Raw genomic sequence first — 9,974 nt, 5'->3', positions numbered from 1 at the left:
TCGGCTTACGCCGATGACGTGCTCCTCGCGGTAGAGGATCCCGCTGACCTGCGGAGGATGCGTGAGTGCCAGGAGATTTACTCGGCCGCGTCCTCCGCCAGGATCAACTGGGAGAAATGTTCCGGACTCCTGGTGGGTCAGTGGCGGGTGGACTCCCTGCCGGAGGAGCTCAGGCCTTTTGCCTGGAGCACGACCCATCTCCTCTATCTGGGAGTCTACCTTAGCCCCGACGAGGAAGCCTGGCCGGCGAACTGGCAGGAGCTGGAGGCCAAGGTCGCCGCTCGCCTAGGGCGCTGGACAGGACTGCTCCGAGTGCTGTCCTACAGGGGTCGAGCGCTAGTCATAAACCAGCTGGTGGCCGCAATGCTGTGGTACCGGCTGGTCACTTTGACCCCTCCCCCTGCGTTTGTCGCCAAGATACAGAAGAAGCTGGTGGACTTCTTCTGGAACAACAGGAAGCACTGGGTCTCTGTCGCGGTCTTGAGTCTCCCGCTTGAGGAGGGCGGTCAGTCGTTGGTGTGCGTCAGCGCCCAGCTCGCGACTTTCCGTCTTCAGACCCTGCAGAGATACCTTTACGTCGAGCCCCCTCCTAGGTGGTGTGCTCTGGCGAGGTATTTCTTCCGCCAGCAGCTCGACCTCAATTATGACACGCAGCTCCTGTTTGTGAACTTGGGGGGTGCCAGGACCGCCCTCCGGGAGCTGCCTGTCTTTTACAGGGAACTCATCAGGGTCTGGAACAAAGTCTCCACCAAGCGCAGCTCTCCGCCGGCTGGAGTGGCGGCCGTCCTGCAGGAGCCGCTGCTCGGGAATCCGTACCTCCACGGCCGAGGCTTCATGTGGCGGTCGGAAGAGAGGGCTGTGGCTGGTGAGGTGACCAGGGTCAGGGACCTGCTCGATGGCGGAGGAGCGGGCTGGATGGCGCCAGTCACGCTGGCGCGGCGCCTAAATTCTGCCAACGTCCGCCGCGCGGCCGATGCCATCGAGTCGCTAAAAACAGCTCTGGGCCCTGACTCCGTTAGGTGTATCGAGGAGGCTCAAGCACGTGGGGAGATCCCGTCCGAACTGACCCCCGTCCGGACGGAATTCCTCATCGGCGCCAAACCCCGGAACCTCCCTCGGGGGCCGGCGCCTCACAACTTGAGCCGCCTCGGGGAAATCCCCTCCGTGCCTTTCAGTTCCGCGCGGAGGGGTTTCCTGTACGGGCTGCTCCTGCACACCCTCAACTTTGCCATCCTCGCCGGCCGTCCGGACACGCCATGGCGCACCATCTTGCCGTCCGGAGGAGGCGGGGGTCCCCGATGGAGGGCACTCTACGCAGGGGTCCTCCCACTATTCATCGGGGACTTGGCCTGGAGGGTGGTGCACGGAGCAGTGCCGTGCAACAAATTTTTAAGCCGGTTCACGGACTCCCAGGCCGCCTGCAATTTCTGCGGTCTGGAGGAGTCCGTGTTCCATGTTTTTATTGAGTGCACAAGGTTGCAGCCCCTGTTCCATTATTTGAAGGGGCTGCTCCTGAAATTCTGGCTGCACTTCAGTCCCACTCTCCTGATCTTTGGGCACCCTGTGCGGAGGGGAGCGGGTAGGTCCGAAGGCCTCCTCGTAGGACTGCTCCTGGGCACGGCCAAGGGTGCCATCAGCCGGTCCAGGCAGCGGGCGGTCGAGGGGGTCGTTCAACCTGACTGCCTGCCTCTCTTCCGCTCTTACATCCGGTCCAGGGTGTCCTTGGAGATGGAGCACGCGGTGTCCACCGGTACGCTCGCGGCCTTCCGCGAGAGGTGGGCACCGGAGGGACTGGAGTGCATCATCACGCCCGGCAACCAAATTTTAATTTGATTTTACGTTTTAAAGTTAATTTGTTTTAATTGCCGGTGCTTTTAGTGTCCCCTTCCCTTTTATAGGGGGCACTGGGGAAAAATTGTGATTTTAGTGCCCAAAAAAAAAACCAAAAAAAGAAAAACACAAAAAAAAACAAAAAAAGGGGGGGAAAAAAAGGGCCTTGTAAATGTCTGGAGTGTCACCCAGGTTGGGTGGCACCGTTATTGTTTTATGTTTTCACAGGTAGACTCTAAAAGAGTTTCATACACAAGGACCCCCAGGTCCCTCTGCACCACAGCATGTTGTAATTTCTCCCTATTCAAATAATATTCCCTTTTACTGTTTTTTTTTCCCAAGGTGGATGACCTCACACTTTCCGACATTGTATTCCATCTGCCAAACCTTAGCCCATTCGCTTAACTTATCCAAATCTCCTTGCAGCCTCTCTGAGTCCTCTACACAACTCGCTTTCCCACTAATCTTAGTGTCATCTGCAAATTTTGTTGCACTACACTCTGTCCCCTCTTCTAGGTCATCTATGTATATTGTAAACAGTTGTGGTCCCAGCACTGATCCCTGTGGCACACCACTAACCACTGATTTCCAACTGGAAAAGGACCCATTTATCATCATTTTTGTTTCTTTTACTCTATAGCATTCAATATCCTTTCAAAGATTAAGTGACCACAAAAGAAACTCCAGATGGGGTCTGATTCAATGCCTTGTATAGCAACAATACAGCTGCTTTGGATTTGTACTGTATTCAAAGAAACATCTGACAGGAATTCACACTGCTCCTCCTGCGTTATGGGAGCAACTCTCTCTTCGAACTCCTGACTTCAATCTCAGCTCCTGCCATTGATTGAAGATTGGAGATAGACCATCAGGGTTGAGAGCAGATTTTAAATCAGCCGTGAAAACCTGGACTGAAACCAGAAGGAAAGTTGCAATTTAAATTTCTCAATTGTAGAACAATGAAACAGGAATATTTGGTAGGAGTGTGTTGTGGGACACTTGCACTGTAGGTTAAAAAAAAACACTTTTTTCCCTTAACACACCACTGTCAGTGGCATTGGAGTTTAGATTTTATGGGGGAAAATGAGCCTGGTTAGTGCCTGCCGGGGTGGGGGGGGGGGTGAGGAGGGATGGAAGGGACGGTAATGGGGCGCTAACAGGTTACTGGCTGGGGGCGACAAAATCACTGATGCCTGCGAACCTCCTTGGTGGTTTTGCGCTGGCGTAAACACTTACCGTTTGGCTCCCTTGTATTCCGGAGATCGTGATGTCATCCAGTGCGCAACACTCCGTTACTGCCCCGGATGCAATATTCACTCCCGCCCCCTGCAGCATCGCCAGGCGTCAACAACAACAGCTGCAGGAAGCGTTGTCACCTCAGCTGGCCACTTGGGGAGCACTAATTACAGGTAGTGGTGGTCAGATAGGGAAAAATGTATTTATCTCCCCAGAGCGCAGGTGCTGAGGCCCAACACAGTCAGCATGAAAAGTCATTCACCCCAGCATTGGCCCTTTCCTGCGCTCTGCCGATACCACCCCCTCACTCCTTTTAGCGCTCTAAGGGAAGTGGTAGCGCTTGATTTAGCTCTCCACTTCTCTCTCGGTGCGCGAAAGCTGAAGTTCCCGGCAGCTGCAAATCTTTTTCGCCCGGAGATACTTTTGCACTCCCTGAAAAGTTATCGCCCCAAAGGGGCCGCGACACAATTTCTAGCCCTAGAAGTTTCTCCTTGCCCAAGCAGAAGCATGAAAAGATTAAATGAAATAATTCCAAACTTCTCCAAGTTCCACAGTCCTTTACCAAACTTATTTTTAATTAATGAATACTAACTCTATTTTGTGAGTGATAGTAACTATAAAAACACAATCAGCCATGTCTCGGAAGATCTGTGAAGATGTAGAGCAGTGTTCAAATTGAATTCTTATACAATGTGGATGAGAGCTGATTATTTAAAGCAATTGCTAAATTATTAATGTAATAAATTTCCCTCAATATGCTTCATCTAAAGTGTGGAAAGGGTAATATTCCAGCATGAAGTAAAGTAGCTGTTCAGCTCCGTTAATAGCAAAGAAAGGAGTCAGTGTAGAGGTAGAGTTATTATTTTGTACAGACTTCCCACTTATTAATTATTAGGTAGCAATTCTCTTTTCACTGTGAAAAAATCTTAAGCATGCCATTTTGGCTCAGTTAGTTGTCTCTGACTTAGAATTCAAGTTCCACTCCAGGACTTGTATATATAATCCAAGGTGGCACTCCAATGAAATACTGAGGTACTGCTGTATTGTTGGAGGTGCTATCCTTTGGATGAGACATTAAACCAAGGCATCTTCTAGTGCATCGGGTGGATGGTAAAGATCTCAGGGCACTAGTTGAGTAGGAGTGCTCCTCCTGGGCTCACAAAAAACATCTGGGTCACTGCCAGCTTGGCGGATCCCCCCCACCCACCGCTCCGCCGAGGCCTGGAATCACTGCCCACCCTCCCCCCCCCCCAGGCTCCAACTATCGGTCAGCTCAATGTGGAAGCCAGCCGATTTCCCGCCCTCTCAGAACCGGCAAGCTGCACTATACAGCTCGCTGGAAGAATGGAAATGGGAAATGGACTTCTAAATGACCGCCAGCTAGAGTGGGTGTGAGGCAGGCGGCCTCCGCCCACTGCCTACCTGTTCTCCTCTGGTCGTTAAAATTGCTCTTATGATTTCCTGGGTGATGTACTCGAGCACTGGCAGCATCTGTGGAACTTTATCCAAACAAGAGTCAGTGCATTCAGGAAGAGAAAAAAAACTGGAAATAAAATATAAGTGGTTGCTTAATTGCTTATTTCTTCATGATCCTTAACTAATGTTAATTATGAGCAATTATGCAATCTGAATCCTAGCTCTTGCTTCAAATTTCCTCAAGGGGGCGCCATTTTATCGGTTTGCCATTTGAAAGCATATACAGTTTTCGGTTTGCCAAAACTTGGGTTGTTAAGCAGAAACATAGTTGAGTAAGTATATAAAGTAGGTCTCTTCCGGACACACGTTTTGTCCTTGACAGCAAATCGTCCCATCTTATCTTTCAAGCTTTCCAAGTTCTCTGACCTTGGTTTGTCGATATGATTGTCAACTTGATCCAGAATAAGAACATTTAAACGTTTTGTCTTGTATAAATTACTTTTTTTATTATCTGATCTCTGCCATTCTTTCATACCAACATACAAACATACAAAACGAGCAAGAAAAGATTACCAGGCCCATTAATACTCAACCTATCCATTAAATAGTACAATATTGTGCACCACCCTCCACAATTGCAAGTAATGATAAATCCTGGGGGCAGCAAACAATACATAAGAACATAAGAATTAGGAGCAGGAGTAGGCCATAATGGCCCTTCGAGCCTGCTCCGCCATTCAATAAGATCATGAGGGATCTTCGACATCAACTCCACTTTCCCACCCAATCCCCATATCCCTTGACTCCCTTAGAGTCCAAAAATCTACCTCTCTATAGATTTCTGCAATTAGATGGTTTTGAGTCATACGTACCATCAGACAATAATATTTCTTGAAAAATACGGTGTAAGAGTCAGTATTTTATATTTTTCCTTCCTTCATTGCTACTGTCTTCATGTAGGCACCAGAGAAACACACATCTTTGTGGCTTTTGACACAAAAGTGAGACAAAAATATTGTCTGCTTTTGCTATGAAAGCCTGGTTGAGCCATTGGCTGAGCTGAAAAAGAAAACAAAGGCTATCACAATTGTGGTTGACCAATTAGTATTTTGGCCTCCACCCAGTCTGGAACCCTTGGGCATTGAATAACAGTCTGCACTTTGATTGCCCAGTCAATTGTCCTTAACATTTCATTCTCCTAAAATAGCAATGATATATCTGGTACCTAATTCCAAGATTAATACATAATAATATTCAGTATATCATTTTTCTCACTAGTCTTTTGGTTGTTTGCACAGAGTTATTTGTGTTCAGTGGGCAACCCAGAGAAGATCCCTCTAATTCACTATTTATAGCAAATGAGGTGCCAATGAGGTGCCGTTCCTTGGAAGGAATGGTTAGTGTGTGCCCCGTTGAAGGGTTTGAAGACGTGTGAGACACCTAAGTATATGATAAGTGGATGATGAGAGGAAGAGGCAACAAAAGTGGCCAGAAGGGGAAGTAGTTGTGAGGACATCAGCAGGTCCTGAATGTGCAAGTGTGAGCAGAACCAGGTGCAGTGACATTTCCTGTAGTGATTGGAGGAGAGGCAATGGGAAGCAGGGAGGGAAGGAATGCTAGTGCCGGGGCTAAAGTAGGGTGGTGCACGCCTGAGAGTAAGAGAGATGTGAAGGGGCATCTTACCTTGGGAGTCTTGGTGAGATCACTAAATGTCTTCCTGTACTGCTCCCAGTCCTGGGTACAATGCTTGTGGCATAGACATACTCCACCAACTCTCTCCATTGTTGTTGGGTGTAGTGTTTTTGTTACTGCACTAGTAACTTGCTGGGACTAATAATCCAAAGAAAGTTAGTTCAAATCTAATGAGAATTAGAATTCAATTTTAAAATATACAAAGATTGATAACAGTAAAAAGTGACCATGCAACTGTTGCATTGTTGTAAAAACCCAACTGGTTCACGAATGTCCTTTAGGCAAAAAAAATTGCCATCTATACCCAGTCCCACATCAATGTGGTTGACTCTTAAGTGTCCTATGACATAGTCTACTAAGCTACTTAGTTGTATCAAACTGCTATAAAGAATATAGACTCTAGTGGATCAAGAAAAAGGCTCACCACTACAAAGGCTACTGGGGATGGGCAATAAAAACTGACCTTGATAGCGACCTAAGAATTAATTTGTTTTAAATTGTTTAAGCACCTGGTGTCCATCATAGAGAAAGAGGAATTTCCTCCTGTTGTTTGCCATCTCAGTGACCACCTCGACGGCACTGTCAAAAAATCTAGGGGCCCTGGATGAGATCATTTTGCCAGCAGATTCCAAAAGTCAATTGCAATGAAAAGTGGGCTTCCCCTTGAAGAGGTGTAGGCTACCTTCAACTGGCAGCAACCTCGCTGGATTTCACGCCCTCCCAATCGGCAAGTTGGCTATAGGAAGCACGGTTAGCACTGACAACGGCTCAACTAATTTAAATGAAATGGATCAGGCATCCTGCCAACATCATCGGCTGAGCAAAATGGATGCCCCACCCATCACCCACCCGATCTGCTTTTCACATCAAAATCAACCCCAGCGTACACAGTAAGAGAGTGTGATTGCAGCATGTAAAAAAAGGTGTAATCAATGAGTACAAATATAGCATAGTTACATTTTTGACTCAGTCAATGAATAAATAAATAGACTTGAGCATAGAAATCTAGGCTGAGGGAATGCTGCACAGTCAGAGGTGCCGTCTTTCGGATGAGATGTAAAACCAAGGCTCCGTCTGCTCTCAAATGGACGGCACTATTTCAAAGAAGAGCAGGGGAGTTATCCCTAGTGTCCTGGCCAATATTTATTCCTCAATCAACATAACAAAAACAATTATCTGGTCATTGTCACAGTGGTGTTTATGGGAGCTTGCTGTGCGCAAATTGGCAGTTGCATTTTCGACATTACAATAGTGACTATACTTCAAAATTACTTCATTGGCTGCAAAGTGCTTTGGGAAGTCCGCTGCTCATGAAAGGCGCTATATAAATGCAAGTCTTTCTTTTCTCATGAATCTTTACCAGTGGAATTTGGTGCTCAGTACTTGCTTTTAACATGCTGTAAAGTACAAACGAACCCATCTGCTTGTCTGCCAGGGTAACTAACATTTGTTTAAAGTTGATGCTATAGTTGTACTTGGCAGCACTTGAATTTATCCAAATTCATGACCTTTCATGAGGTTGGTCCAAAACACTAACTGCATGCCAACTAAGTGCACTTCTTGGAATTGTAAATGTTATCTTAGCTTTTTAGCAAAACAAATCACTAACACGATAAGAAGAGTTAAACATGACACTAATCTTAATCTTTTATCAATAACAAACTATTTTTGCACCTCAATAATCCAGTAATTGTTCAATGGTATAGATTTGGGCAGGGAAAATAATGTTGGTGATTTTTATTTGCCCTGTTCATGAAAAAAAAGGGTGCTCGACAGACATTTAAAAATAAATCTGTTGCCCTAGGCTCGCCCGACTTGATTTTCGAGCAGGCTTCCAAAGTGGTGGCCAGTGCTCCCATTGTAGGACCCCGGCACAATTTTCAAGTACTAATGGGTGAATCCTGCGCCGCACGCGCTCTGTCCATTGGCACTGTAAGGTTATTAATCTTCAGAAAAGCACAGAAGGAGACCATGAACTAAAAATTGATTAATACAAGCTTTTGGAATTAAGCTGGACAATTAAGGACATTCTGTGGTCAGGAACCAAAACTGACTTCATACATAACAACAATGGAATTGTTACATGAGGTCCTGAACTTGATTGACCAGGGTGGGGAAAAACAAACCCACTGGAGACACCAAGTCTGTAAAAAGACCGGAAAACAAAGGAACCACACTAGGTGCACATTTTTTTGGGACGAGGTGTTAAGATGAGAAATCAACTTGAGCCTTGCAGACTCAGTGTGCAAATGGGTAAACAGACGAGTCCATTATTGCAGAATTAACCAAGGGCACCACAAAACAATGTATTGATGCAAACAATTTATCAGAAACTGCAGTGGCGGGAGATCAGTCAAAACCTGGATATAAATATGCGAGCTAGAAGCAGCTCAGCAAAAGACAGAAGAAGGACAGGAACAGACGGAAGAAGAAGCACACAGAAGAAGTAGGAGGACACAGGTCGAAAGAATGAACAGACAAATGGATGGAAGGACATGCAGTACACAATGTACACGGAAAGAACAGCACTGCAGAGAACGGCCAGAAGAAGAACCAAGCGGTCACAGAACCAATGACCATGAACCTACAATAGCTACAGCCAGGAAGGGTGATTGTATGTTTTCGTTCGATTTCTCTCAGAAGTCTAGTCCTGTAGTTTTAGTCGGGTTTTGTGCATAATAAAACTGACACTGGGTTAGCCTAAATGTTGTGCCACGTGTTGTCCTTTCCCACTATAAGTTCTGAGGTCTAAAAATCAGAGTAGAGTGAAAAACAAACACCCTACAGTACCAGACGTGGAGCGGCCTAATCAGAGGTCCTTAAACAGAGGCTGCTACAGAAACACTGCAGGTAAGCTTATAAAATGATTTCTGTGCCTCCAGGTGGAGTTTGAGTGCACCTCTTGGTCCCACAACAATCTTCCCACCAGCTGCTCAGTGCTTCTCGTCCCCCCAACCTCCTTTAAGTTTTGACTTCCGGTACAGCCTTGTGGAGGAGCTGCTTGCCAGGGTGTCCTTGGAGATGGTGCACACGGTGTCCACCGATACGCTCGCGGCTTTCCGCGAGAGGTGGGCGCCGGGGGGACTGGAGTGCATCGTCACCCCCGGCAACCAAATTTTAATTTGATTTTATATGTTTTAAAGTTTAATTTGTTTTAATTGCCGGGTTTTAGTGTCTCCCTCCCCTTTTATAGGGGGCACTTGTATATATATCTCTTGTTTTACTGCCCAAAAAAACCCCCCCAAAAAACACAAAAATCACAAAAAAAACAAAATAAAAAAGGCATGTGAAAAGTGTTTAGAGTATCCCCCAGATCGGGGGGCACTTGACTTAAATGTTTAATTTTGTCTCCTTAAAAGAGTTGTGGAGGAGCTGTTGGATTTCCCATCTTGCAGATCAGCAAGCTGTCTGCCAGTGCTTGGTGAATGCTGGCAGCTCATGGAAACTCTGCAGATGAGGCCCAACCGTGAAAATGGCACAATTGCCTGATGTGTGGCAAACCTAAATATTGGCCCCAATGAATCCTTCAATACAGTAGGCTATGTAAGACACTGAGTGCAGATGGTAGAACATGTCATCTGTGAACAGTGGAGGCGATCAGAGGCCCGGCAGAGTGCGCAGCAGCCCTCACCATTTATCAGAAGAGGAGAGGCATAGAAATACATCAGCGCTACGTGGAACAGCCGTGTAGCACCTGAGTAGTGCCCCGGAACCTGCCCCAACAGGAAGTGGAGTGCGCGACATTGCATTCCACTTCCTGTGAGGGTCGATAACTACAATTTTGCGGCCGGGGCGGGACT

This window comes from Pristiophorus japonicus, chromosome 17 (genome assembly GCF_044704955.1).
Source record: "Pristiophorus japonicus isolate sPriJap1 chromosome 17, sPriJap1.hap1, whole genome shotgun sequence".
In the NCBI taxonomy this organism is placed as follows: domain Eukaryota; kingdom Metazoa; phylum Chordata; class Chondrichthyes; family Pristiophoridae; genus Pristiophorus; species Pristiophorus japonicus.
Note: the sequence above shows the minus strand (reverse complement) of the source record.